General features: G+C 38.9%; 1 protein-coding gene and 1 pseudogene across 1 annotated transcript in view; one reads left to right on the forward strand and one right to left on the reverse strand.

Moving 5' to 3' along the window:
• Nucleotides 1–25,745, forward strand: part of LOC131327223 (calreticulin-3-like) — a 63,608-nt gene that overhangs the window by 11,567 nt on the left and 26,296 nt on the right. The window lies entirely within an intron of this gene.
• LOC131326779 (uncharacterized) lies at nt 601–25,720 on the reverse strand (annotated as a pseudogene).

The following is a 25,745-nucleotide window of genomic DNA, read 5'->3' on the forward strand; positions in this document are numbered from 1 at the left end:
GGAGGATTAATATTTAAGTTACCCCAATTAAAAGAAATAGTTTCTTATTTTATTGAAAGCCAGTTGTGTCTTGCAAAAGGAAAAAATCTCCACTTGGGAAGCCTACCCACCGATATGACTGTCCACGCCTTTGACGAAGGATGGATACTCTTTGATTGTTTTTGCATTATTCGGTTTATCAATATATATAACTATCCTTTTGGAAAAAGAAAAAGGAAAAAAAATTCTAGTTTTGTACCATCTTTGTACAAAAAATGGATCAAAAAAACCAATTAAAGTTGGTGTGAAATTGGCTTCGATTTGTAAATGGATCGGATTCGAATAAATCTGACTCAGGCAGTTAGGTTTTGGATTCTTTATTCAGATTATCGGATAAAATTTCGATAACTGGATTTAGATTTTCTTGGGTCAAATCCGAATTTAATCCAGTCTACTTTGGGCACAAGCTCTTCTCCACTTCCCACTGAACATTGTTGTGAGGTTCATGCACTTGGTTTTGCATCCCGCACCGAATGTGGCGGTGGAGGACCTGGGGCTCCACGTCGCAGAGCGCACTAAATTTTTGCTAGAAATCTTGGCAGCAATCAAGTTAGCTAATTTGTTTTGGCAGAACCATGTTTTGCACGAAATTTTTAGTATCATGAAATCTTCAGTGTCATATACATTACACGAGCAAATGAAAAATGAAAAATACAAACTGTTGAAGCTTAATAAATCAACGCCCAAGGTGGTCTTGACAAACATAGAATGGAATCCCCATTATATTTCTTGAAGCCCAACATTCCAAATTAGGATCAAAATCGTAAGGAGTGGCAGGGATCCAAGGTGGAGGGTACAGATGCTGACAACCCTTGCAATCATCAGGATGTTTGCCCAGTTGGTACAATGTTGTCCCCGGCTGATGTGCATAAACAATTCCTGGAACTATATTTCCAAATTGATAGAGTTGATGGTGCATTTTATCTCCATGGGCTGATTGGGAGCTCATCTCTTCTGGTTCCTCTTTGTACAGAACGCGGACTCCAACCTCCTTTACTTGCATAAATTCACCTCCATGCACTGAAATACTTACTTCATCTCCGCCTTCCAAACGATTTCCAAACTTCCAATAACTTAACCACATCGTATCTTCACCATCTTCTGCAGTTCCAAAGACATGTGGGCAATGGCTCCAAACCAAGCCCTTTGTCCGATTACTTATGACAGTATGTGGTTCACAAGATTTTGGATCACCAGGGTGCTCATAAACTGAACACACATTTAAGCCTCGGATCCTCGAATTAAGATATGAAGGCACAATAAAATCAATTGAGGATTCTAGATTCTTAAAACTGAACCAGGGTGGAACCTTGCTACCAGGAATATAAGCGCAGATTATATGTGTTTCATAGCATACCTGTCACAGAAAGAAAAAATCTAAGCACAGAGAGAGAGAGAGAGAGAGAGAGAGAGAGAGAGAGAGAGAGAGAGAGAGCACCTGAAGGGGAAACATCCTTTGTTGCATGCCAGGCCATGATTTTAGCTTTACTGTTAGGTTTCCCATGGATTGCAAGTTCGACAAGCCCAAATTGTTAACAATCTCAGCTTCAACTTTTTCTATGGATTCTAATTTGAATGCGGTCAAAGTCTCAAGATGGTGGCATGCGTCCAAATGACACGTGGTTGTTGGACGGTGCGAGATTTGAAACGTTACTTCCTCGAGCGATGTATTATCTCCAACACACAGATGTAGTAGCGGGACCCCATCAAGTTTGCGGATCCTTGGGCAAAAATCTATCCATAACCAATCCAGCTTAGTAAGACCACTGACGAAATCTGGGAGTCTATGAAATTGATTATGCGACAGATCTAGTTTCTTCACTGAGCATAGGTTGCTAAGGTCTCTGGGGAAATCATTCTCCGAAAGATTACATTTCGTAAGACTCAATTCTACCAAGGTTCGTGGTAACGAAGGCCACGAAATCTCAAGACTTTCTCTTGCCTTCAACCGCCAAGGCCAGTTGAAAGATTTCATTGCGTTCACTTGCCCATTGGTAGGGAGAGATTGATTTAAAGCAATTCCATCTACCTTGAGCACAGTTAGAGACTCCATATTTTCCATGTTTGTTGGCAATCTGTCGAGATTTGAGCAACCTGAGATGACAAGCGTTTCCAAATGTTGTAGCATACAAATGCTTCTTGGAATATTCCTCAAATTTTTGCAGTCTTCCAAATTTAACAAAACAAGTCTCTCAAGGCATCCAATGGATTCATGAACCTCAATCAAACTTGTACAATTTTTAAGCACCAGCCTCTCAAGATTGGGGAGTTCTGAAAAGTCGGGGGTTTTGGCAAGGTTATATGAATGACTTAGATTGAGGATTTTTAACAACCGTAGAAACTGCAAAAGAAGGGGACAAAATGGTATCAAAGCCTTCAGTTCACATTGCAAAGAAATTTGAGAGGAAGAAAAAGGTAGTAACATACCTTGGTTCCTTCCCATACATTTTTTAAGCGGCTATATTGCATGTCAAGAGCAACCAAGCTCTCCAAAGGGAAATCACCAGGTATGGACTTACGTGGAAACCCACGCCAGCACAACCATCTTAATCCTTTGGGAAACTTTTTAAAGGGCCCACTAATAAGTACATGATTCAGCTGCAGAAGTTTTAGTTTGTTCATCCTTGCAAATGCATCAGCTTCAAAAGCCTCTGGAATTGAATTTTCTAGATCTGTGGGTTCGAGTTGAGAGGGGAAGATACTGAAACCATATCTTTTAAGCGAACCACCAAAATTTGACAATAAGGACTTCCCAAGGAACTCTTCATAGCGACGTTTTCTATTGTTACTAGAAACCGTACAAACATATGCTTCATCTTTCAACAGACACATATCGAGTCTGAGGCCTTCTATCTCACTTGTGCCCTAACATAAGAATGAGAAAAAAAAGAGGGGAAAGGGAGCAAAAGCAGCATGAACAATGATTAGTAATAACATATATCCCTACACAAATTCATTCAAAAATACATAAAGAGCAAAGCATAATTCTTACAGTGTTTTCTCTCAAAACATTAAATGCGTCCTTGTGATTCCAAAGGATGCTACGTTTGCCTGACTCCTTTGGTGACTCTTGACGAACAATTTCTCTTCCCATTTGTTGAAGCAAATGATGCATTACCAGCATATTTCTTTCATCAATTGATATTAGACATCTGTCCATGAGGTTTTGAATCCCAACCACTGTGTAAAATTCACATCCGTCTAAGATTATAACTGTAAAATTCTTATTGCTTCCAACAAAAAGACAAGCAAGATTGAGGAATAGACGTTTGTCGTGGTCATCTTGTAAAGAGTCATAGCTTATTCGCAGTTTTTCAAGAATTTGATTGTCGGGAATTGCTTTCAATTTTTCCAATTGACTTTTCCATACGTTTAAGCAACTCCCTGATAGAGAAGAACCTAGAACTTTAATTGCCAATGGAATCCCTCCGCAGTAGCTTACCACCCTTTTTGAGACCTCTCTATACCCATTTATTGGAAAACATTTTCCAAAAGCATGCCAGCTAAAGAGCTCCAAGGATTCCTCGTCACTCATATTTTCAAGCCTATGCACCTTATAAAATTCATAAGCCCCGAGTAACCGCTCACGCCTGGTGGTTATGATGATTTTACTTCCTGGAAAAAGCCAGCCTTGCATTCCAAGTAGTGCATCTAATTGGTCAAGTTTATCCACGTCATCAAGAGCCACCAAAACTTTTTTGCAACATATGGCATCTTTAATCATTGCAGTTCCTTCAGCAATACTATTCAGTTTCACTTTCCTTGTCTTCAAAATGTCTGAAAGAAATCGTCTTTGTAAACGAAGTAAACCATCTTGTTGTTGTGAAATTTCTCTTACATTTTGCAATAAAACTGCTACCTTCAAATCTTAAGAAGTTCAAATTATACAAATATGTTGCAGTGGTTGTCTTCCCTATTCCACCCATTCCACAAATCACAACTATGCTAATGTTACTTGGCCCATCTTCTAACCAAAGCTGAATGTTGTTGATTCGTGAATGCATTCCAACCAAGTGGGGGTCAATGTTCAAGGACGTGCGACTTAGCTTGCCTCCAATCACTTTTATAATTTTCTTCATAAACCTTGCCTCGTGTCTGAAAATTGCGATAAAGATGGAACATATAAAATAATAAGAATATATGATTGAATAGCACAAACCAAGAACTAAACATTACATCAAAGTTACTAGCAAAAATGAGCACGTTATTGGCATTGCTGCAATAATCCGATGAGTATGAGCTAAAAAGCGACACCGAGTACAAGAAAATTACCCATCAACTTGATTTTGTAAATTCATCCCGGCCAAATCTGCAACTTCTCTAAGCGCACCCCTCCATGTTCCTACCTTATCCTTCAATTTCTCTTTTGCTAGTTCGTCTGTTTTTGATTTGAGCTTCTCTTCATGTCTTGTAAATGCTTTTTCGAAACTCCCGGATTGCTTCCTCACTTCAGATGGGTCCACATCGTAGAAGACAGGTAGTACTATGTGTCCAGAAGTCCTCCGTTTGAGGATCATCACGAGCTCTTCAAGGCACCAAGTTGACGAGGCATAGTTCTTCGAGAAGACTATTATCGAAATCCTCGACTCTCGAATCGCTTTCTCAAGTTCAGACTTGATATCTTCTCCTTTTTCTATGCCATCATCATCTCTGAAGGTGCGAAATCCAGCTTGGTCCAAAGCTGCATAGAGGTGATCAATGAAAGTCTTGCGAGTGTCCTTGCCCCTGAAGCTCAAGAACACATGATAACTACTTGGAGAAGCCGAGGAAGAGGCTTCTTGGGGTTTCATTGTAGACATTGAACAAAGCCCAAGAAAAAGACCGAGTCAAGCACCAAGAGAGCACTACTATCTGTCAAGAGTACTACTCCAGAAGCAATTCATTGTGTAATAAGAAGAGAGTCAAGTGAAACCTAGTAATGAAAAAAAACATAAGCTAGTTAAGAACCGCATTCTCTAGAGATTTATTTATGGTTTGTCCATGAGGCTAGAAGCAAACTAAAACGCACATTGAACCAGTAGTTCTGCAGTCATTGCATCTGTGGGACCTATGTAACACAGATATCTCGTCGGAGGTAATGTACTTGTGTCGGACACTTGTCGGACACCGACACTCTCTGAACACGTGTCCAACACTCATATTCAAAGTTCCCTGTTTTTTATCAATGTTTTCCGTTTAGACACTCCGGGGACACTTTAAAAATGCTCCAAAAACTCTCGGACACTGTGAAAATAAGACGGGGTTGATAAAAACAAATAGTAGGATCTAATTAAAACTTCGAGAGTCATATTTTTGTGTGTGAATTGATGATGGTTTAATATTGGATAGAAAAGGCACACAAATAATCAAATGCTTTAGTCGAAATACTTTTACGAATGATATGATGATGGTTCTAATTTAATGTATATGTAGTGTTTGCATATTTACGATTAGAACTTTAATGTTTTTAGTTTTTCTTCATATGATAGTGTACATATGCTTTTTAAAACATGTAAACATGTCGTGTCCTCTCTTTTTTAAAAATTCGCGTGTCGAAGTATAAAAATAACCAACGGGCAGAGTCAAGATGACACCTGGATTAACGTGTCTGGGTTAGGCAGGGAGCCGCCATGATAAAAATAACCAACCTAGCTAATCCAACGGGCAGAGTCAAGATGGTTTTAACATTTAAGTACTTAACCAAAAAATGGATATATAGTGACAGAGCATTAAAAAAAAACAACTAAGGCTGGTACTAACTCTATGATCCAGACAAATAGTTGGTCTACTTTCTCTTTCAAGTGTCGTGGCTACCAACTTGAGTACCCCATTTGAATATAAAGAAATAATCGCTATTAGTTCCCCTAATATCCAGCAAATCTAATCCCCTGTAACATCGTACAAGATAATTTTGCATCTAATTTTTTGCCAAAGAGATCACACGTACTGCATAAACTACTGATGCAAGAGAGAAACATTTCAGCTTATTCAGCAGCAAACAAAACATTATTCATTAGCAGACGATTAATATTGCAAGAGAGAAACATACGGAATTTTTACACTTTGCCAAATGCTTTCCGACAAGGATAAGTTGTTAAGATCACGGGGAACGCATGTATTCACGGATTACAGTATGCAAGAGTTAGTTCTAACAAGGAACGTCGTAAGTAAAATTCCCGACTTTTTCTTGGATTCAATAATAGCCGAGGACTGATAAAAAAAAAAATGCAGGGCTTTCACCTCACCATTTGTAGAATGCAGTCATTTCATAGAAGTTCCATCTGCGCTTGCAGATCATTATCAGAGACTCCATATTTCACATCTCTCCGGCCAATTGCTCAAGATTTGGACAAACTAGCTAGGACCAACCAGCATTTTTAAAAACGTAAGCGGCTTTCAGAATTTTGCAGTTGTTCAAATCTACCAAAACAAGTCTTTCTAGGCATCTAGTAAAAAGGAGTAACATATCTTGGTGCCTTCCCATACATATTTTTCAAGCTGCTGTGTACCGAATGCCAAGCAATAAGGCTTCCAAAGGGAAACCACTAGGTATATATGGATTCCACAGTAAACTCACGGTACCAGCGCAACGATCTTAATACTTATTGGCAAAATTCTCGTATGTTCGATCAACTACTATGTACATGATTGAGCCGTGCGCATATGTTTCAGTTTGCACAACCTTGAAAATGCGTCAGCTTCCAAATCGACTTGATTTGCATTGATTTTGGACCAGTGGCTTCCAGGTCAGAGAAGAAGGGCGCTGAAACAACGATTTATCAAGTAACTCTTCAAAGGGACTCTTTCCACTGACACGCAAGACCTGGTTGTGGGAGAATTTCACACTTAAACTCAAACACATGCAATTCATTTCGGTCACAAAAAATTACAATGCACTAACTCTCTCTTTTGCTCTCCAAATTAAATGATGGGATTAACGTTGGGATAGAGGAGACAGTGGGGCCTATTGGATAATGGATGTAATTATGTGTGTCATTGAATTAGTCGTACGTACTGTGTGTGTGTGTGTATATATATATATAAATAAATTATTTTATATATAAATATAGGATGGAATAAATACGAGGATAAAGGCCGAGTAAGGATTTTTTTCGGCTGTTGGATGAGGAGAGTATATATTTGCCTACAGATTATTTCACGAATTTTCTCAAAAAAGCATGAAAAATCCATAATGTATGACCATATAGTCAAATATCGTGCATACAAGTTCAATGGTGGCATACACAATTTTAAACCTTGGTGCGCAACGTTTGACCAAGCTAGGTGGTGTTTCACTTTCCAAAAAAAGTACTTTTTGGAAAAAGAAGGTAATTTTAAACTCAAATATAATGAAAATGAAAAATATTTTTAAAATTTTTCTTGCACCGTTTAAAAGATCTTAACGAGATCTATCAAATAAGATTCATATTAGTAGGAAAATTATTTGCATAAACACATGATTTTTGAGCTTGAAATTACATTTTTTTTTTCTTTCAAAATGTACTTTTTTTGGAAAGTGGAACACCCGTTATATGATTCGTCAAAGGATGGCGCCTAATAGCTACTTTTTTTTTTTTTTTTTTGTATAACATGATTATTAGTAACTCGTTTGGTTTATTCAGGGATTTCCCATTAAGTAATTTATATGAATCACTAATTTTTCTTTCATGGACTTTCTCCAATATTCACATCATTCCGTATGTTAAAAATAATAATATTTCTTTACGTGTAATAACTGTGCCAAGTGTTATTTTTATAGAAGGCTTTACTACTTCAGGTCTTTTAACTGAAATACATCAATCTGCAATATTAGTACCGACTCTTCAATCCAAGTGGTTAATAATGCACGTAAGTATGATGGTATTGGCTTATGCAGCTCTCTTATGCGGATCATTATGCAATGTCCACACACAATTATTCAGGAGAATACAAAGGGACGATAAAATGTTGGACGTCAATCTGAGACCTCTGAACAAATGGAGGAACATCTCACTTGCCTATAATTATCATACAGTAATATTTTTGCAATGTTTGTTACTAGTTTAGTATTAGAATTACTGTTTTGGAATGTCTTTTTATTTTATTTTATTTATAGAATTAGTGCTTGGAATATTTTAAGGGGATATATCATATAATATTGGAGAGAACAAATTAGGAGAGAGAAAGATTTGGAAGAGGAAGGGTAGTGTGGGTTTATTTGAATTTCTGATCTAAGCATAATGTTCAATTTCAATTAGGATGTAATCCTAAGGAGACTAAGGGACATGACTAACATTAAAGTTTTGTTTTGTTTGTTGCTTTTTGGTAATGCATTGCAAGGAGAATTGAACTTGACACCTTGCCTTTCAAAAAAAAAAAAACTTGACACATTAGGAGGACTAATATTTGGGGCTCTTCCAAGCCGGCCTCTTTTTGTGTGGTTGTACCCGTTTAGGCCCACCCCCAAACATATGCGTCCTTTCTAGGCCCTTTTTCCTAAAGCACACGTGCTCTAGGTCTTGGAGGTTGAGTCCCATTTAGGACTTGGACCCTTAGATCTAATCCATTTATAACGGACTTGGATAGGGTTTGGAGTGTCCTCTTTACCTTAGGACTCTATAATCTCTATCAAGACTAAGAGCCCCTGTGGCATCTGGATTCTCCACCGTTATCCCTTATATAGGATTCTAGCTAGGCTCTATCCCTTAGATTGGAACAAGGCTTTGGCTGTTTTTGGAGTCCTTTGGATCGTATGAACTTCCTCAATCCGTAGACACATGAGCACAAGCGGAGTTTATTTTTTTAAATTAAGATTTTATGGTTAAGGGACTAGCTAAAACATTTGTTAAATCGCATTATACAATCTAAAGTTAAGCGATTTTAGGTTTTTTGAGCTTGCGTCTAACTTGTTATTTAGAGGGCTTTGGAGAACTAACAAAGCACTTGGGAGCTAAATGTGGGAGCCAAGTTTTTGAGGCATATTGACTATTTCCCTTGGAGGTAATTAAAAGGAATAGCTCAAAGTTTGTTAACTTCATCAACAAATGAATGAAGACCACCACCCACGCCGGCGACCACCACCTAAGCCACCCTTCTCTTTCTCGCGAATCCTCCACCTCCACCTCCACCTCCACCTCCACTGCTGTCGACTTCGATTTCTCCGACGTCTTTGGCCTTGGTCCACCTTCGATAACCCAACCACGGGGAGCAACCATATACAGTGGGAGATCCCATCAACCTCGATTCCTTCGATAACCCAACCACGGGGAGCATCCATATACAGTGGGAGATCCCAGAAATTAAAACCACGGGGAGCAACCATAGTTGTAACTTACCTTGCCTTAATAGAAGTGTGTGTGTTTAAAGGGTTCACTCTACCTCTCCCTAGTCAGCAATTGCCTAGGTGAGTTTGGTAGGTGAAATTACCCTCTTGCCCTTCCTCAAAAAAAATAGATTCCTCCTAGGAGCCTGAATCACTCTAAACGTTTATAGATTCGGCCGTCGATTTGGTCTGACATTTTTGTGGTTCATTTTTTATGGAAGAGAGAGAGAAAGAGAGGTGGCCGCCGGCGTTGGGTTTCTAGAAATGGCATGATGGTAGCATGAATGGAGTTTGGGATTTGGGAAAAAAATTTGCAGAGAGAGAAGTGTGTAATGGGCAGGTGTCTAGGTGGAATATATACATAAGGGTAAAATGGTCTTTTTATTCTTTAAGAAGAGATGCCAACTTAGCCAATGCGAGTCAACTGAAATATAAAGATTTAGTTATTGTTTCACCGCGAGGCTAGAAGCAACTAAACACAAATGGAACCAGTAATTCCGCAGTCGTTGCCTCAATTGGGACGTTAGGCACTCGTCATTAGAACATTATGAACCTGGCCTGGGGAAAAGAACTTAAGAAATCTCTGAGAGAACCTGCAACATCAAGAAAAATCTGGTCCAACTCGGTACAAGATGCTTGAAAGATCCTCTGCTTCCTCTGCATAAACTGCACGCTTCATCTACTCTCATACCCCAGTTTTGAAGTCTATCATTGGTCGATTCTGAATACGTACCATTCCCATCAACAACAACAACAAAAAAAAACCCTTCATTTTTCAGCCACAAAAACAAAACAGAAAAAAGACCCACGGGCCGTGATTTTTAAGAACATCTTCCAAACTTTCCACCTGTTAAAAGAAATCAAAACAGATGCGTACAACGTTGAAGCAGATAGCAAGTTAATCCCCCGCCCAATGTGGTTTAAATTAGGCGTTCTATTTCCTTCCTTCTTCATTTTTTGGTTGACGATAGGATGTTAGAAGTTAGTTGTTAGTGATGAAAACGAGAGTTGAGCACCTCCTCCATGAGGACTCAAAAACAAAAGCTCACCCTTACGAGAGGGAGAGTAATGAACCAACCACATTAAGTGTGGTGTTCAGGCGTTCTATTTCACGAAGGTTAAATATGCCACAAACCCAAATTCCAAGCATGAAAGGAGGTGAGTATCATTATTAGGAGTTTATTTATTAGTCTATCCATCATTCTCAAGGAAAAAAAAAAAAAACCTAAAATGAGATTTGGGGGTTTTCCAAGAGATGATAACTACTAGGAGTCATTCTTTGGCATTTTGTTTCTGGAAGAGTGAAGTAGTTCGAAACTCACCTTGTGAGTTAGACTCAGAGGTTAGAGTCGTCCTTTGATGAGAGAGAGAGAGGCTTGTGTGGGAGGTGAGCTGAGAGAAAACAAAGAGGGATGATGGTACAGCAAAGGTTGTACAACAGCCGCCTACAGATCTCTTTTGCACCTGTCTCGGGTCCCGCAAAGATGATCGGAGCTATTCATTTTATTCAAAACATTTCGTTGCCTAAATTCTGAAGCAAAGTTGGATGATTCGTAATTGCCCTTACCGATGATATCAGATTGAGATGATTTTTTTAGAGGGACCCTAAACGAAATGTTTTGAAAAAAATGAGCGGCTCCGATCATCTTTGCGGGACCTGAGACGGGTGCAAAAGCCATCTGTATGCGGCTGCTATACAGCTTTTGTTGTACCTGTAGCAGCTCTCGTGATGAAAACTTCAAAAGTCAAAACAACAGGACAAGTCAAAGACGACGGCTCAATAACGCATGTAGAGGATGGCTGTCTTTTCAGTGGTGTCTCTATAGGGTGTATCACAGCCGTCCGAGAGTATTTTCAATGGTCCAGATTTAAATGAAACTTTTTTGAGCAATAAAGTTTCATTTGAATTTGGCCCATTGAAAACACTCATGGACGGCTGAGATTTGCCCTTTAGGGATCCGCTTTGTAGGATCCCAGGGTCCGTTGCTACAGCCTACAAGGTGGTAATCCTCCGGCCCAATTTTCTCTGTCCCAAATAACTCGTGCCTAATAAATTTTCTTAGTCCCGAATAATTCATGTGCCTCTGTGACAAGAAATTTTTCGGCTGTTGAATTGTGTTATTTTATTATGTTTTAAATTTAATGGCCAAAAAAAGGCACATGAGTTTTCAGCCCGAGGAATCCTGCCTCTAATTGTTCGCTTATCGTAGCTTCATTGACAATTTCCACAGTGGGAGCCACATACTTATATCGCTTTGGCTTTGGCTTCTTGGGTGAGAAATTAAAAGAAAGGCGTGTGGCTCTAAAAAGTGTGTCGTTTTACCATCTCATTTAGGTAGACTTTCCAGTTTCTCCTCTAACCAAATCTCACCAATTTTGGCGAGAAATAAAAATAGCTCCCTCACGGATTGTTGATTCCAACCCTTTCTCACCTTTTTAACCATCCGGGAGGAAAAGTTCTTCCTCTCCATTTCTTTTCTTTTATCCTCCTAAAAACCCCCCACGCAAAGGGGCTGCAGTAACATATCCCAATTTGTGAAGAAGGTCATGGAGCACCACGTCAGCAAGTAAGTAGTTGCTTTACCAAATATGGAAACATTCTTCATAGGAGGTAGCTGTTGGCCTGGGTAGTGTCTTCAGTCTGCCATTATTCCCAATTTCCAATTAGTATGTCAAGATTGAAACATTATTGACTGGTTGGTTCATTCGGTTTTCCTCTTAGCAGGTTTCAGCATACTTCTGGTATTACTCTGGAGTTTAGTATAATTACTAGTAGTCCAGGCTGCAGAGTCCATCTCACAGCATTTTCCCCCACCTACACATATTTACAAAGAGAATCGAACTTGACACTTTAGGAGGACTAATATTTTTTATTTTGATCGGTTAGGAGGATTAATATTTAAGTTACCCCAATTAAAAGAAATAGTTTCTTATCTTACTGAAAAGCAAGTTTTGCGTCTTGCAAAAGGACAAAACATGGAGTACTAGTTTTCTATCTTTGTAAAAAAAACGGATCAAACAAACAATTTTAAGTTGGTGTGATATGGCTTGGATTTGTAAACGGGTCGGATTTGTATAAATCTGAACCAGTCCGTTAAGTTTCGGATTCTTTATTCAGATTATCGGATCAAATTTCGGTAGCTGGATTCAGATTTTCTCGGATCAAATTTGGATTTAATCTGGTCTACTTTGGGCACAAGCCCTTCTCCACTCCCCCCACCGCACATTGTTGTGAGGTTCATATACTTGATTTTGCATCCCACACCGAATGTGGCGGTGGAGGACCTGGGGCTCCACGTCGCGGTGTGCACCGAAATTTTGCTAGAAATCTTGGCAGCAATCAAGTCAGCTAATTTGTTTTGGCAGAACCATGTTTTGGTGAACGCCAAAGTAAATTCAGTCACGAAACTTGTAGTTCCATGAAATCTTAAGTATGATATACATTACGCAAGAGCAAATGAGATGTAAAATTTACTTTTTCCAGATTAACTACGAAATATCAATCGTTGATACAAGCTGTTAGAAGCTTAATAAATCAACGCCCAAGGTCCTGAGAAACATAAAATGACCTCTCCGTGGAGGATACAGATGCCGACAATACTTGCAAACATAAAGATGAAAGCCGAGTTGGTACAATTTTGTTCCCCGCTGATGTGCAGAAATATTTCCAGGAACGATATTTCCAAATTGATAGAGTTGATGGGAGCTCATCTCTTCTTGTTCCTCCTTGTACAGAAGGCGGACTCCAACCTCCTTTACTTGCACATATTCACCTCCACACACTGAAATATTGACTTCATTGCCGTCTTCCAAATGATTTCCAAACTTCCAATAACTTAGCCACATCGTATCTTCACCATCTTCTGGAGTTCCAAAGACAAATGGACAATAGCTCCAAACCAAGCCCTTCGTCCTATTACTTATGACAATGTGTAATTCATGTTTTGGATCACTAGAGTGCTGATAAAGTGAACACAGGTTCAAGCCTCGGATCCTCAAATTAAGATACGAAGGCACAATAAAATCAATTAAGGATCCTAGATTCTTAAAATTGAACCAGGGTGGAACCTTACTACCAGGAATATAAGCGTAGATTATACGTGATTCATAACAAACCTGTGTCACAAAAAGAAAATCTAAGTATCACACACACAATGGCTGGTAAGGGGGGCGGGGTGGCACATGCCACCCCTTGTCAGCTATGAACCAATTTTTATTTTTTACTTTTATATGATCCGAGCCGTTCAACTGTTTTAAAATACTTGATTGGGTAGTCTTGAAAAATATCAGCTCAATTCGATAATTGTAAGTACCTATAAAAATGTGTATTTTTCTAGTATTATGAATAATTAATCCAAAACATGTGTACTTTTTCTTAATATTAGTGATAGTAATATTTTTGAGTGCCACATCTGACTTTAAAACCTAGCTCTGCCACTGCACAGAGAGAGAGAGAGAGAGAGAGAGAGAGAGAGAGAGAGAGAGAGAGAGAGAGAGAGAGAGAGAGAGAGAGAGAGAGAGAGAGAGAACCTGGATGGGAAACCTCCTTTGCTGCATGCCAAAAGATGACGTTAGCTTTACAGTTAGGTTTTCCATGGATTGCAAGTTCGACATGCCCAAATTGTTAACAATCTCAGCTCCAATGTTTCCTATGGATTCTAATTTGAATGCACTCAGAGTCTCTGGATGGTTGCATGCGTCCAACTGACAAGTGGTTGTTGGACGGTGCGAGATTTGAAACGTTACTTCCTCTAGCAATCTATTATCATCACAATACAACACAAGTTGCGGGACATCATAAAGTTTGCGGAGCCGTGGGCAAGAATGAATGGTTAAGTCCTCAAGCTTAGTAAGACCTCTGACGAAATCTGGGAGGCTACTAAATTGATTAGACGACAGATCTAGTTCCTTCAATGAGCATAGGTAGCTAAGGTCTCTCGGGAAATCATCCTCTGAAAGATTGCATTTTACAAGACTTAATTTTACCAAGGACCGTGGTAAAGAAGGCCACGAAATTTCTGCACTTTCTCTTGGCTTCATCCGCCAAGGCCAGATGAAAGATTGAACTGCGTTCACTTGCCCATTGGTGGCGTGAGATTGATTTAAAGCAATTCTATTTGCCTTGAGCACAGTTAGAGATACCATATTTCCAATGTTTGTCGGCAATCCATCAAAATTTGAGCAACCAGAGATGACAAGTGTTTCCAAATGTTTTAGCATACAAATACTTCTCGGAAGATTCCTCAAATTTTTGCAGTCTTCCAAATTTAACAAAACAAGTCTCTCAAGGCTTCCAATGGATTCATGAACCTCAACCAAATTTGTACAACTTTTAAGCACTAGTCTTTCAAGATTGGGGAGTTCTGAAAAGTCGGGAGTTTTGGCAAGGTTGTATGAATGACTCAGATTGAGGATTTTTAACCACCCTAGAAACTGCAATAGAAGGGGGGCGGGAGAAAGTGGGTATCAAAGCCTGCAATTCACTTTCTAAAGAAATTTGAATGGAAGAAAAAAGTAGTAACATACCTTGGTTCCCTCCCATGCATATTTTAAGAGGCTATATTGCATGTCAAGAACAACCAAGCTCTCCAAAGAGAAATCACCAGGTATAGACTTAAGTGGGAATCCTTGCCAGCACAACCATCTTAATCCTTTGGGGAACTTTTTATAGGGCCCACTAATATGTACATGACTGAGCTGTAGAAGTTTTAGATTGTGCATCCTTGCAAATGCATCAGCTTCTAAAGCCACTCGAATTGAATTTTCTGGATCCGTGGGTTTGAGGTGAGAGGAGAAGATACTGAAACCATGTCTTTTAAGCAAACCACCAAAATTTGACAATAAGGGTTTTTCAAGGAACTCTTCATAGCGACGTTTTCTATTGTCACCGAAAAACGTACTAGCATATGTATCTTCTCTCAATAGACCCATATCGAGTTTGAGGCCTTCTATTTTGCTTGTGCCCTAACATAAGAATGAGAAAAAATGGGAAAGGGAGAATGGGCAGCAGGAACAACGATTAGTGAATAGCATCCTTAAAAAAATTCAGACAGAAATATATAAAAAGCAAAGTATAATTCTTACAGTATTTTCTCTCAAAACATCCAATGCGTCCTTATGATTCCAGAGGATGCTACGTTTGCTTGGCTCATTTGGTGCCTCTTGACGAACAATTTCTCTTCCCATTTGTTGAAGCAAATGATGCATTACCAGTTTTTTATTTTCAACAATTGATATCAGACATCTGTCCACGAGGTTTTGAATCCCAACCACTGTGTAGAATTCACATCCGTCTAAGATTGTAACTATAGAATCCTTGTCGCTTCCAACGAAAAAGCAAGCAAGATTGAGGAATAGACGCTTGTCGTGGTAATCTTGTAAAGAGTCATAGCTTATTCGGAGTTTTTCTACAATTTTACTCTTGGGAATTGCTTTCAATTTTTCCAATTGACTTTTCCATACGTTTAAGCAATTCCCTGATAGTGAAGAACCTAGAACTTTAATTGCTAATGGTATCCCTCCACAGTAGCTTACCACCCTTTTTGAGACCTCTCCATACCCATTGTCAGGATAACATTTTCCAAAAGCATGCCAGCTAAGGAGCTCCAAGGATTCCTCGTCACTCAGATTCTCAAGCCTATGCACCTTATAGAATTGATACAGCCGTAGTAATCGCTCACGCCTGGTTGTTATGATGATTTTACTTCCTGGAAAAAGCAAACCTCGCGTTCCAAGTAGCGCATCTAATTGGTCAAGTTCATCTACATCATCAAGAACTACAAAAACTTTTTTGCGAGACATGGCATCTTTAATCATAGCGGTTCCTTCAGCAATACTATTTACTTTTACTTTCCTTGTCTTCAAAATGTCTGTAAGAAACTGTCTTTGTAAATGAAGTAAACCATCTTGTTGTGAAATTTCTCTTACATCTGCAATAAAACTGCTACCTTCAAATCTTGAGAAGTTCAAATTGTAAAGAAGTGTTGCAGTAGTTGTCTTGCCTATTCCACCCATTCCACAAATTGCAACGATGCCAACATTACTTAGCTCATCTTCTAACCAATGCTGAATATTTTTGACTCGTGAATGCATTCCAACCAAGTTGGGGGCAATGTTCAAGGTTGTGCGACTTACCTTGTCTCCAACCACTTTTATGATTTTCTGGATAAACCTTGCCTCATGTCTGAAAATTGTGATAAAGATGGGACATAAAAAACAATAAGAATATATGACAGATTAGACAGAATAGCACAAACCAAGAATTAAATATTTCGAAGCAATAAGTAACAAAAATGACCACGTTATCGAGACCAAGGATGGAACCAAGGGGGACTAGTGGTGGCAGCGGCCACTAGACCATGTTTAGAAAATGCAATCATTGTATGTAAAATTTTTTTTTTTTGACCCCTACTTATATAGATCCGCCACCGCTAAATTTTTTTCATTATTTTTTGCTATATACTAGGCCTAAATCCTCTATTTTTTTTTTCAAGAAAAGAGACCAAAAAAGCATTCCAAAACTAAATTCAATGGACCAAAGTAAAATAATATAAAGAATGAGGTCTAATTATAGAAAAAAAAATCCACGCTTAGTTTTTTTTGCAAAAATCTCTATAAGGTAAGACAAAAAGGAAAGAAAGCAAAATCTAAAACAACTTAACCCAAGGCTGTGTTTGGATGACAAATATCATAGAGGGGAATGCGAATGTGATTTCAGAACTCTAACATTTCTATGTTTGTGAAGAGTAAGAATGGGAAGAGATTAATGATCTTCCAATCCAGATCGAAGGAATCTGATCCCTCCCACCCCCCATGGAAATCTTGGATTCCTTGCTTGATCAATATAAAAAGGAAACATTTGACTTTAAGGATATTTCCAAAATAAATAATTCTTACAGAAGATTACTTAATTAATCTCAAAATATATTTACTCCAGATATCGAATTACTAGAAATTTGATTCTTGGTAATCAAATTCCTATTCCTACAAAAGATTACAGGCATCCAAACTAAGCCTTAGGTATGCACTGTGCACAACTCAAATGCCGGCAATAGTGGTTGTGTGATATTCCTGTATTCAGGCACGACTCCAATGCCGATAGTAAAGGTGTGCACTATTTCAGAGTTATGTCAAGTACTAAATAAATCAAAAAAGGGTCTGCAATTATCCTCTTGTTGATAAATTGATTCATCTTATATACTTTTCCTGTTTCAAGGGCTACGACGAAGCGTGCATTTTCAGCTATTAAACTTGTAAAGACTAGATTGCGCAATAGGATGGAGATGATTTTCTGAAATTTCATGATTACATACATTGAGAAGGATATAGCTAAAAGTTTCAATGCTGATTCTATCATCAATGCTTTTAATGACATCAAAGAACGTTAGGGACAATTCAAGATGCCTCACTTTAATAGATAGATTAAACTAAAGTTAGTCTTTTTCTGTACTCTCTGCGCAAATGACTAACATCATTAACTATAGTTTTTATTATGTTATTTTAATTTTTATAGAGTCGATGATTATTCATATTGTAATGCATCTTTTCATTTTTTAATATACATTTTACCACTTCGCCACTGTTAGGGTAAAATTCTGGCTCCGTCCCTGATTGGCTCTACTGTAATACTAGGATGAAAAACGACACAAGTTATGCATAGCTAAAGAAGCGAGCTACGAAAAAATTACCCATCGACTTGATTTTGTAAATTCATCCCGGCCACATCTGCAACTTCTCTAAGTGCAACCCTCCATGTTCCTAGCTTTTCCTTCAATTTCTCTTTCGCTAGTTTTCCTGTTTCTGATTTGAGCTTCTCTTCATGCCTCGTAAATGCTTCTTCGAAACTGCCGATTTGCTTCCTCACTTCAGACGGATCCACATCATAGAAGACAGGTAGAACTACGTGTCCGGAAGCCCTGCGTTTGAGGATCATCACAAGCTCTTCGAGGCACCAAGTTGACGAGGCATAGTTCTTCGAGAAGACGATTATCGAAATCCTCGACTCTCGAATTGCTTTCTCAAGTTCAGACTTGATATCTTCTGCTTTTTCTATGCCATCATCGTCCCTGAAGGTGCGAAATCTAGCTTGATCTAGAGCTGTGTAGAGGTGATCGGTGAAAGTCTTGCGAGTGTCCTCGCCCCTGAAGCTCAAGAACACATGATAACTACATGAAGAAGCTGAAGAGGCTTCTTGGAATTTCATAGCAGACATTGAACAAACCCAAGAAAAAGACTGCTAATGGAGTCTTCTTAATTGGTCACTGAAAATCTGTTGGACGGGTTCTGTTACTGCTACTTTAATTACACACCTCAGACTCAAGACATTAGAATAATACACATGGAGTTTAAAGTAATACACATGGAGTTTAAAATAATATATCTATCATGTATACATATATGCGTCAATATATAGAGATATCTACATACAGATCCCGTTGGAGGTGTCGTGGACAGTGTACCGGCCAAGATCGAGGTCGCCGGAGCTTTCAATGAAGAGATCGCCGGGATTTAGATCGCCACTTCAAACCCAGAGAGTGAAATCGATCCTTGTGTAGACACTCCAATCTGGACTTTTCAGATTAGTTTACTTTTCGGTTTTTTATTCTCCGATGATGAAACGGATTAAGAATACCCTCGGAAATTTCAAGTGTTCGAGCTTTGAGTGTTTGCAAAACTCTTGAACTTAACCTAATCCTAAGCCACTTCAAAAAGCCAAAAATCCTACTGGCATGCGTTGGTTGAGAACCAGCGTGCGCGGGTCAAATTGATAGGTGTTGGTCAACAGTCAAAGCTTGACCTTTGACCAACACGTGTTTTGGTTTGGCTCGCGCACGCGGGTTTAGCACCTGCGCGCGCGGGTTAAGCTGCCACGTGTGGCCAATAGTCAAAACTTGACCGTTGACCCACGCGCGGGTTGGTTTGGCTAGCGTGCGCCTGTCTGAGACTTACGTGCGCCTGTCCAAGTCTGTCCCCATCACCTTTATGGGTTGGTAAGCTTAACCACCAAGTAACCATCAGCCAGCCTCGTGGACTGGCTGAGCTCCTCTCTTTGCCACCATACCTACCACTCCTCTCCTTCTATAAATACCCCCCATGGTTCATCCATTAAAAAGAGGTTCCAAGTTTTCAAAAGGATAAAAAACCCTAACCCAATTCCGAGCAACACAAGCTACCTTGTTTCCTTGCTTCTATCACTCATATACCCTTAAGAGCATAGCTTGTTCTTCCACCTCAATTAAGCCTCAAATGCATCAAAGCTTAACTTCGTTTCAAACTCAATCTATGTACAGCATACCTACTGTTTTCTGTTCTGATCCCTGAGGGAGGCTGGCAGGGCTAAGGCTAGTAATCAATACCAGTCCTGACCTTAAAGGCAAGGTTTCAAAAACCGTAGAGACAAGAACCAGCGCGCGTCGGTCCCATGTTCGCGTGCGCCACTTCGTGGCTGCGCGGGCGGATCTGCGTGGGGATTGGTGTCTTGCTGTTTTATGCTTTACTTTGTATATAGATCACTGTAAGCATGCTAAAAACTTGTTTACTGCTTTTCCTTTGTTAGAACTGCTAGTTTGTAGTTAATATTCATACCTGCTATTGTGGAGTACCCCTGGGATTATTCTGGATATGTTCCAGAGCCTAGAAACATATAAACCAAACACTGGTTAAATGGTTTAGACTCGCATGAGCCTGTGGCTTACCAGTGCTTGCAAGTCTCTCTCTGACCAGTGGCTGGCTTTGCATGGGTAACTAGGCCTTAGGTCACTGTTTTGTTCCGACACTGTTTATGGGGTGTTTTGTTAATTTGTAGGGCTTTTCAGCCTTTAAATTGCTTAGAACTGCCTATCAACTGCTATAGACTGCTTGGTTTGTCCTGGGTGTGCACTGGTCATTTTCAGAGCCCAGAGGGTTGAGAATAAAAGCTGTGGGCTTAGGCTTACTGGCACGCGCAGGTCTTGTAGTGACGCGCGTATGTTTGGTTAGCATGTTGTGACTTGATCAGTGCATACTGATTTCTTTCTGCGCACGTCACTCTAAAACATGGGCCTCCCAGTTTGTTTAAACTCCCACAGGAGTCTGTTCTCATCCTATACTAACTGCTTTTGCATCCATGCTATCATTCACATCCTGCAAATCGTGTTACAATTTTAAATCCCCGATTAACCGTTCCCCGCCCTAATTGGCTAAAAATTGATTAATGAAAGAAGAATCGCAAATATTTTCACAAAATGCCTAAATAGAGACTGATCTCCGGATTGGGCGAGAGGGGTGCCTTAAAACCATTTCTCTCTTATAACCTGGCTCCCGAACCCAGATATGGTTATGATGGACCGGTGCTTTCACTTTTTCAAATCAAAATAGCGTGGTAGGTGCTTCGAAATACGGTTCCTTGGGTGTCGGACCTTCAAACCTGAGTGGCGACTCTGTATTCCGAGCACTTGCTTCTCCGCTCACACTCCCTCGATCCGGGCCCTTACTTTGGAAAAACGGAATTTCCAAGGGCATTCTGCCCACACCTTGCTTAAAATCGAAGCGATCCTAGAATAAAGAAAAAGACTATAGAGAAGACCAAAGAGGAGACTTTGAAGAGGAAAATGAACGTCATCGAAGAAAAATGAGTGGAATTACCCCCTCATTCAAAAAAAAGAAAAGAAAAGAAAAGAAAAGAAAAGAAAAAGAAACTCTCCACGCCACCGGAAATTCCATTCGCACCCCTCTCATTCTTCAATATTCACACCAGCACCAGAACCACCTTCACCGTTGCCTCTCAGTTGCCGCCGTCTCCAGTGGCGGATTCAAGAATTTCGAGGACCTGTAATTATTGGTAATCTTCAAAAATTTCGCAATCAACAACAATTATTCACTGAAGATAAAAAAAAAAAAACTACAATTATACACCATCATGGAAAATGATTTTTAGGTGCTTCAAATTTTTTTAAAGAAATCCACTTTGACCCCCTGTGGTTATTGCCATGTGTGGATACCCCCTTAATGGTTCGAAACTGAGCACATAAGCTACCTGTGATTTTGAAAATGTGCAGATAGACCTTTTGCCGTCGTGTTTTCCATCCATATTAACAGACACAACATTAAAAGACCGATATACCCTCATCATGTCCCTTGATTCTTCTTCTTTTTTAAATCTAACCACACCATTCCGTTTACCAAAAATTGAATCCAAACCATTGATATTGTAAATTTTGATTAGTACTACATCTATGCCAAAATTCAAGTCAATCAAAAAATGAAAAGCTCATGGTTGAATCGATTTTGGTATGAAATTAAAATTTCAAATTTGAATTTACTAAAAATTAGATCACTGGGTTATTGATACCTGATCGAGATGATTTTTTACAGAGATAATCTATTCTTTATTTAATACATTATGTACGACTCAGATTACATTCTAGAGCAGTGTGAGATACACCTCCGTTAATATGGATGGAAAACATAATGGCAGGGGGTCTATCCGCATATTTTTAAAACCACAGGTAGGTAATGTACTCGGTTTTGAACCATGAGAGGGGTATCCGCACATGGCGATAATCACAGGGTAAAAGTGGACTTTGCCCTTTTTTTAAACATATCTAGACATATTTGAGTATTTGCCACTGAATTTATCATAAAGATACAACAAAAGTCCTAATTTTGTTACGAAGGAAAAGATACCTATTTTGTTTTGCATAGAAGGTTAAAAGAATTTGGCGAACCAAGCGGCGAAACACATTTGCAAAACGACGATTCCCTACAAGTGCAATTTATTTTCTTTCATCCTAACTTAATAAAATGACTCAATCCTTCCCTACAGGTGCAATTTGCGACACCTATATCTCTCCTCGTCAATCCAAACTGTTCATATAATACGGCTCTTCGAATAAAATGTCAAAGAAGGAATGTATGTTGATAAGATTTTATGAACCAATTCATTGAAAAATTGAATAGAGCCTAAAAGAAAAATACGCCAGAGAAGACCAATTAGAGGAGACTTTGAAGAGGTAAATGAAAGTGATCGTCAACACAGAAGAAAAAGAACCCCATGCCTCGGGAAATTCCATTCGCACCCCTCTTATTTTTCAATCCCTGCCGATGCAATTTGTGACACCCATATCTCTCCTCGTCGATCCAAACTGTTCATATAATAGGGCTCTTCGAATAAACTATCAGAGCGAGAATGTACGTTGATCTGTCTTTTTGAACCACTTCATTAAAGTACTTTTATCCAGGAAACATACATGGTCTAACCATTTTTTGCAAAAAATATTCTTATCAAGTTGTTATGGGTGTCAGATCAACTTGAATTTTTGTGTGGATAAATTATATGACAATCTCTACATTATAAACGGCTTGGATCGTCGAGAAAAGATCCAAATGTGTGTGAACTATACTTTAAAATCCTAAATCGTACAATAGAAAAACTCGGTATAAAAAAAAGGGAATAGAGTGGAGGCGCGTGAACCCACGTGTCCCCACGTGTCCCTTAAGGAAGTTTGCTCCTGGCTCCACTCCCACCCTTTCCCATTAATGGATGACAATCAGTCCCCTACCCACCCATGGATAACCAGTCTTAAGAGAGTCTGAGAGGGTTGGCGAGGGATTGTATTTCACTTTTCCCTTTACCATTAATGGATGACAATTAGTCCCCTACCCACCCGTGGATAACCAATCTAAGAGGGTTAGCGAGGGATCGTATTTCACTTTTCCCTTTACCATTAATGGATGACAATTAATCCCCTACCCACCCATGGATAACCAATCTAAGAGGGTTGGTGAGGGATCTTATTTCACTTTTCCCTTTCTCATTAATGGATATCTAAGTTTTTTTTTGAATAAAGATGAAAAAATTGGCTTATTAATTTATTTTCGTCTTTATTCAAAAAAAATTAGATTTCGGTCAAAAATTTTTACTTTTTAGATTCCTCTTGCCGTGAGGATGCAATAATCCCAAAAAATAATAAGCCAAGTGATGCAAACAAAATTTGAATAAGAACAAAAAGAAGCCACTTTGGCTTATTTGTCCAAACACCCACTAAGAGGGTTGGTGAGGGATCGTATTTCACTTTTCCCTTTACCATTAATGGATGACAATTAATCCCCTACCCACCCATGGATAGCCAATCTAAGAGGGTTGGCGAGGGATCATATTTCACTTTTCCCTTTCCCATTAATGGATGACAATCGGTCCCCCGCCCACCCATGGATAACCAGTCTAAGAGGGTTGGCGAGGGATCGAATTTCACTTTTGTCATCATTAAAGTATCCCCTACCATTCATTAGAATTACATCATTACTGTTCTTGGCCCATTCGTGGGGTCTTGCTTCATGTTTCACATTTTCACGATAAATTAGGAGATAGTCAAAATATTTATCTTGGCCTGTCTGACAAAATATAAAAAAGTGATTTTAGCTTCTTTCTATTCTTGCCCCTTTCTTGGGGCTTTGGTTCAGGTTTCCAGAGGATGCTATGTTTGCCTGGCTCTTTTGGTGACTCTTGACGAACAATTTCTCTTTCCATTTGTTGAAGCAAATGATGCATTACGAGTGTATTGCTTTCATCAATTGATATCCGACATCTGTCCACGATGTTTTGAATTCCAACTACCGTGTAAAATTCACATACGTCTAAGATTGTAACTGTAACATCCTTATCGCTTCCAACAAAAAAAACAAGCAAGATTGAGGAATAAACGTTTGTCGTGGTCATCTTGCACAGAGTCATAGCTTATTTGGAGTTTTTCTACGATTTGACTGTTGGGAATCGCTTTTAATTTTTCCAATTGACTTTTCCATACGTTTAAGCAATTTATATAAGAAGGGGGGGGGGGGGGGGACTGCTTTTGAATCCAATACATAACCAATGGTCTAGATTTATTCCCTCTTTCTGTATAAATCTCCACCCTTCATTCTTTAATATCATCTATACATATAATACATATAATGTATATGTTGTTACCATATATATCCAATTGTTTAGGTTCCAAACAGCAAAGGAAAGATAAGGAAACTTATGCTTTAATTGATTCTTTGAATTCAAATTTTAGAAGGCAAAGGAAAGTAAAAAGTGAAACCCAAATTGATTTCCAAAAACTTTCCTCTTATGTGAGGTTTGATTTCCTATTCAGTTGTGTGTGTGCATATAATGGTCTCTCTTCGTAGTAATTTGTGAAATGGAAAATTGGAGAATGAGAAAACGAGTGATTCTCAAACAGAGTTTTTTATTTTTGAGAATTTGACAAATGCATCAGAAATTTTAATTAGGAACGATTCATGTATATATGATAGGACAATAAAGTATATGACAAAGTAAAAAATTCTTTAACAGATGAATATTTCTTTTGAGAAATTATTAATTAATGAGAGCAGAAAGTATATTTGAGAAATAAAAATATGATGCTCATTTTAGAAGTGACAAAATACAAAATGAAACTCATTGTGGAAGTTCTCAACAAGAAATCATGTCTTGATGCAGTAGAGAACAAATACATTTTAATTACTCGAATTTTGAAATTTCCTATTTCAGTACGCAAATAATCATGTCTTTTTATTGATTGTTGAATATTGATGTATTTTTCTAAATTTGCTTAATTGAATCTGATTAAATGGATGTTGTTTGAAGCTTAGTTAAGAAAAAAATAAGCTCGCAAAATTCGGGTTTGTTATTGGGTTGTCCAAAAGGGAAGGATAATTCGATTTAATTGTGCTCGGAAGGTGTTGTGCCATGCCTTTAGGCACGGGCAATTACTAGAACTTTAATTGCCAATGGAAACCCTCCATGTTCCCACCTTATCCTTTAATTTCTCTTTTGCCAGTTCACCTGTTTTTGATTTGAGCTTCTCTTCATGCCTCGTAAATGCTTCTCTGAAACTGCCGATTTGCTTCCTCACTTCAGAAGGATCCACATCATAGAAGACAGGTAAAACTACGTGTCCAAGTGTCCTGTGTTTGAGGATCATCACAAGCTCTTCGAGGCACCAAGTTGACGAGGCATAGTTCTTCGAGAAGACGACTATCGAAATCCTCGACTCTCGAATTTCTTTCTCTAGTTCATACTTGATATCTTCTCCTTTTTCTATGCCATCATCTCTAAAGGTGCGAAATCCAGCTTGGTCCAAAGCTGTGTGGAGGTGATCGGTGAAAGTCTTGCGAGTGTCCTCGCCCCTGAAGCTCAAGAACACATGATAACTACATGGAGAAGCCGAAGAAGTGGCTTCTTGGGATTTCGTAGTCGACATTGAAACAAACCCCAAGAAAAGACTACCAAAGGAGTCGTCTTGGTCACTGAAAATCTGTTCGAAGGGCTATGTTACTGCTACTTTTACATACCTCAGACTCAGACATTAGAATAATACACATGGAGGATAAACATATACGGATGGAGTATAACAATTCAAATGAATCTGTATCTCAATCAAATTTTTATTGGATTTGAGAGAGA

The sequence above is a fragment of the Rhododendron vialii genome, chromosome 5a (genome assembly GCF_030253575.1).
Source record: "Rhododendron vialii isolate Sample 1 chromosome 5a, ASM3025357v1".
In the NCBI taxonomy this organism is placed as follows: domain Eukaryota; kingdom Viridiplantae; phylum Streptophyta; class Magnoliopsida; order Ericales; family Ericaceae; genus Rhododendron; species Rhododendron vialii.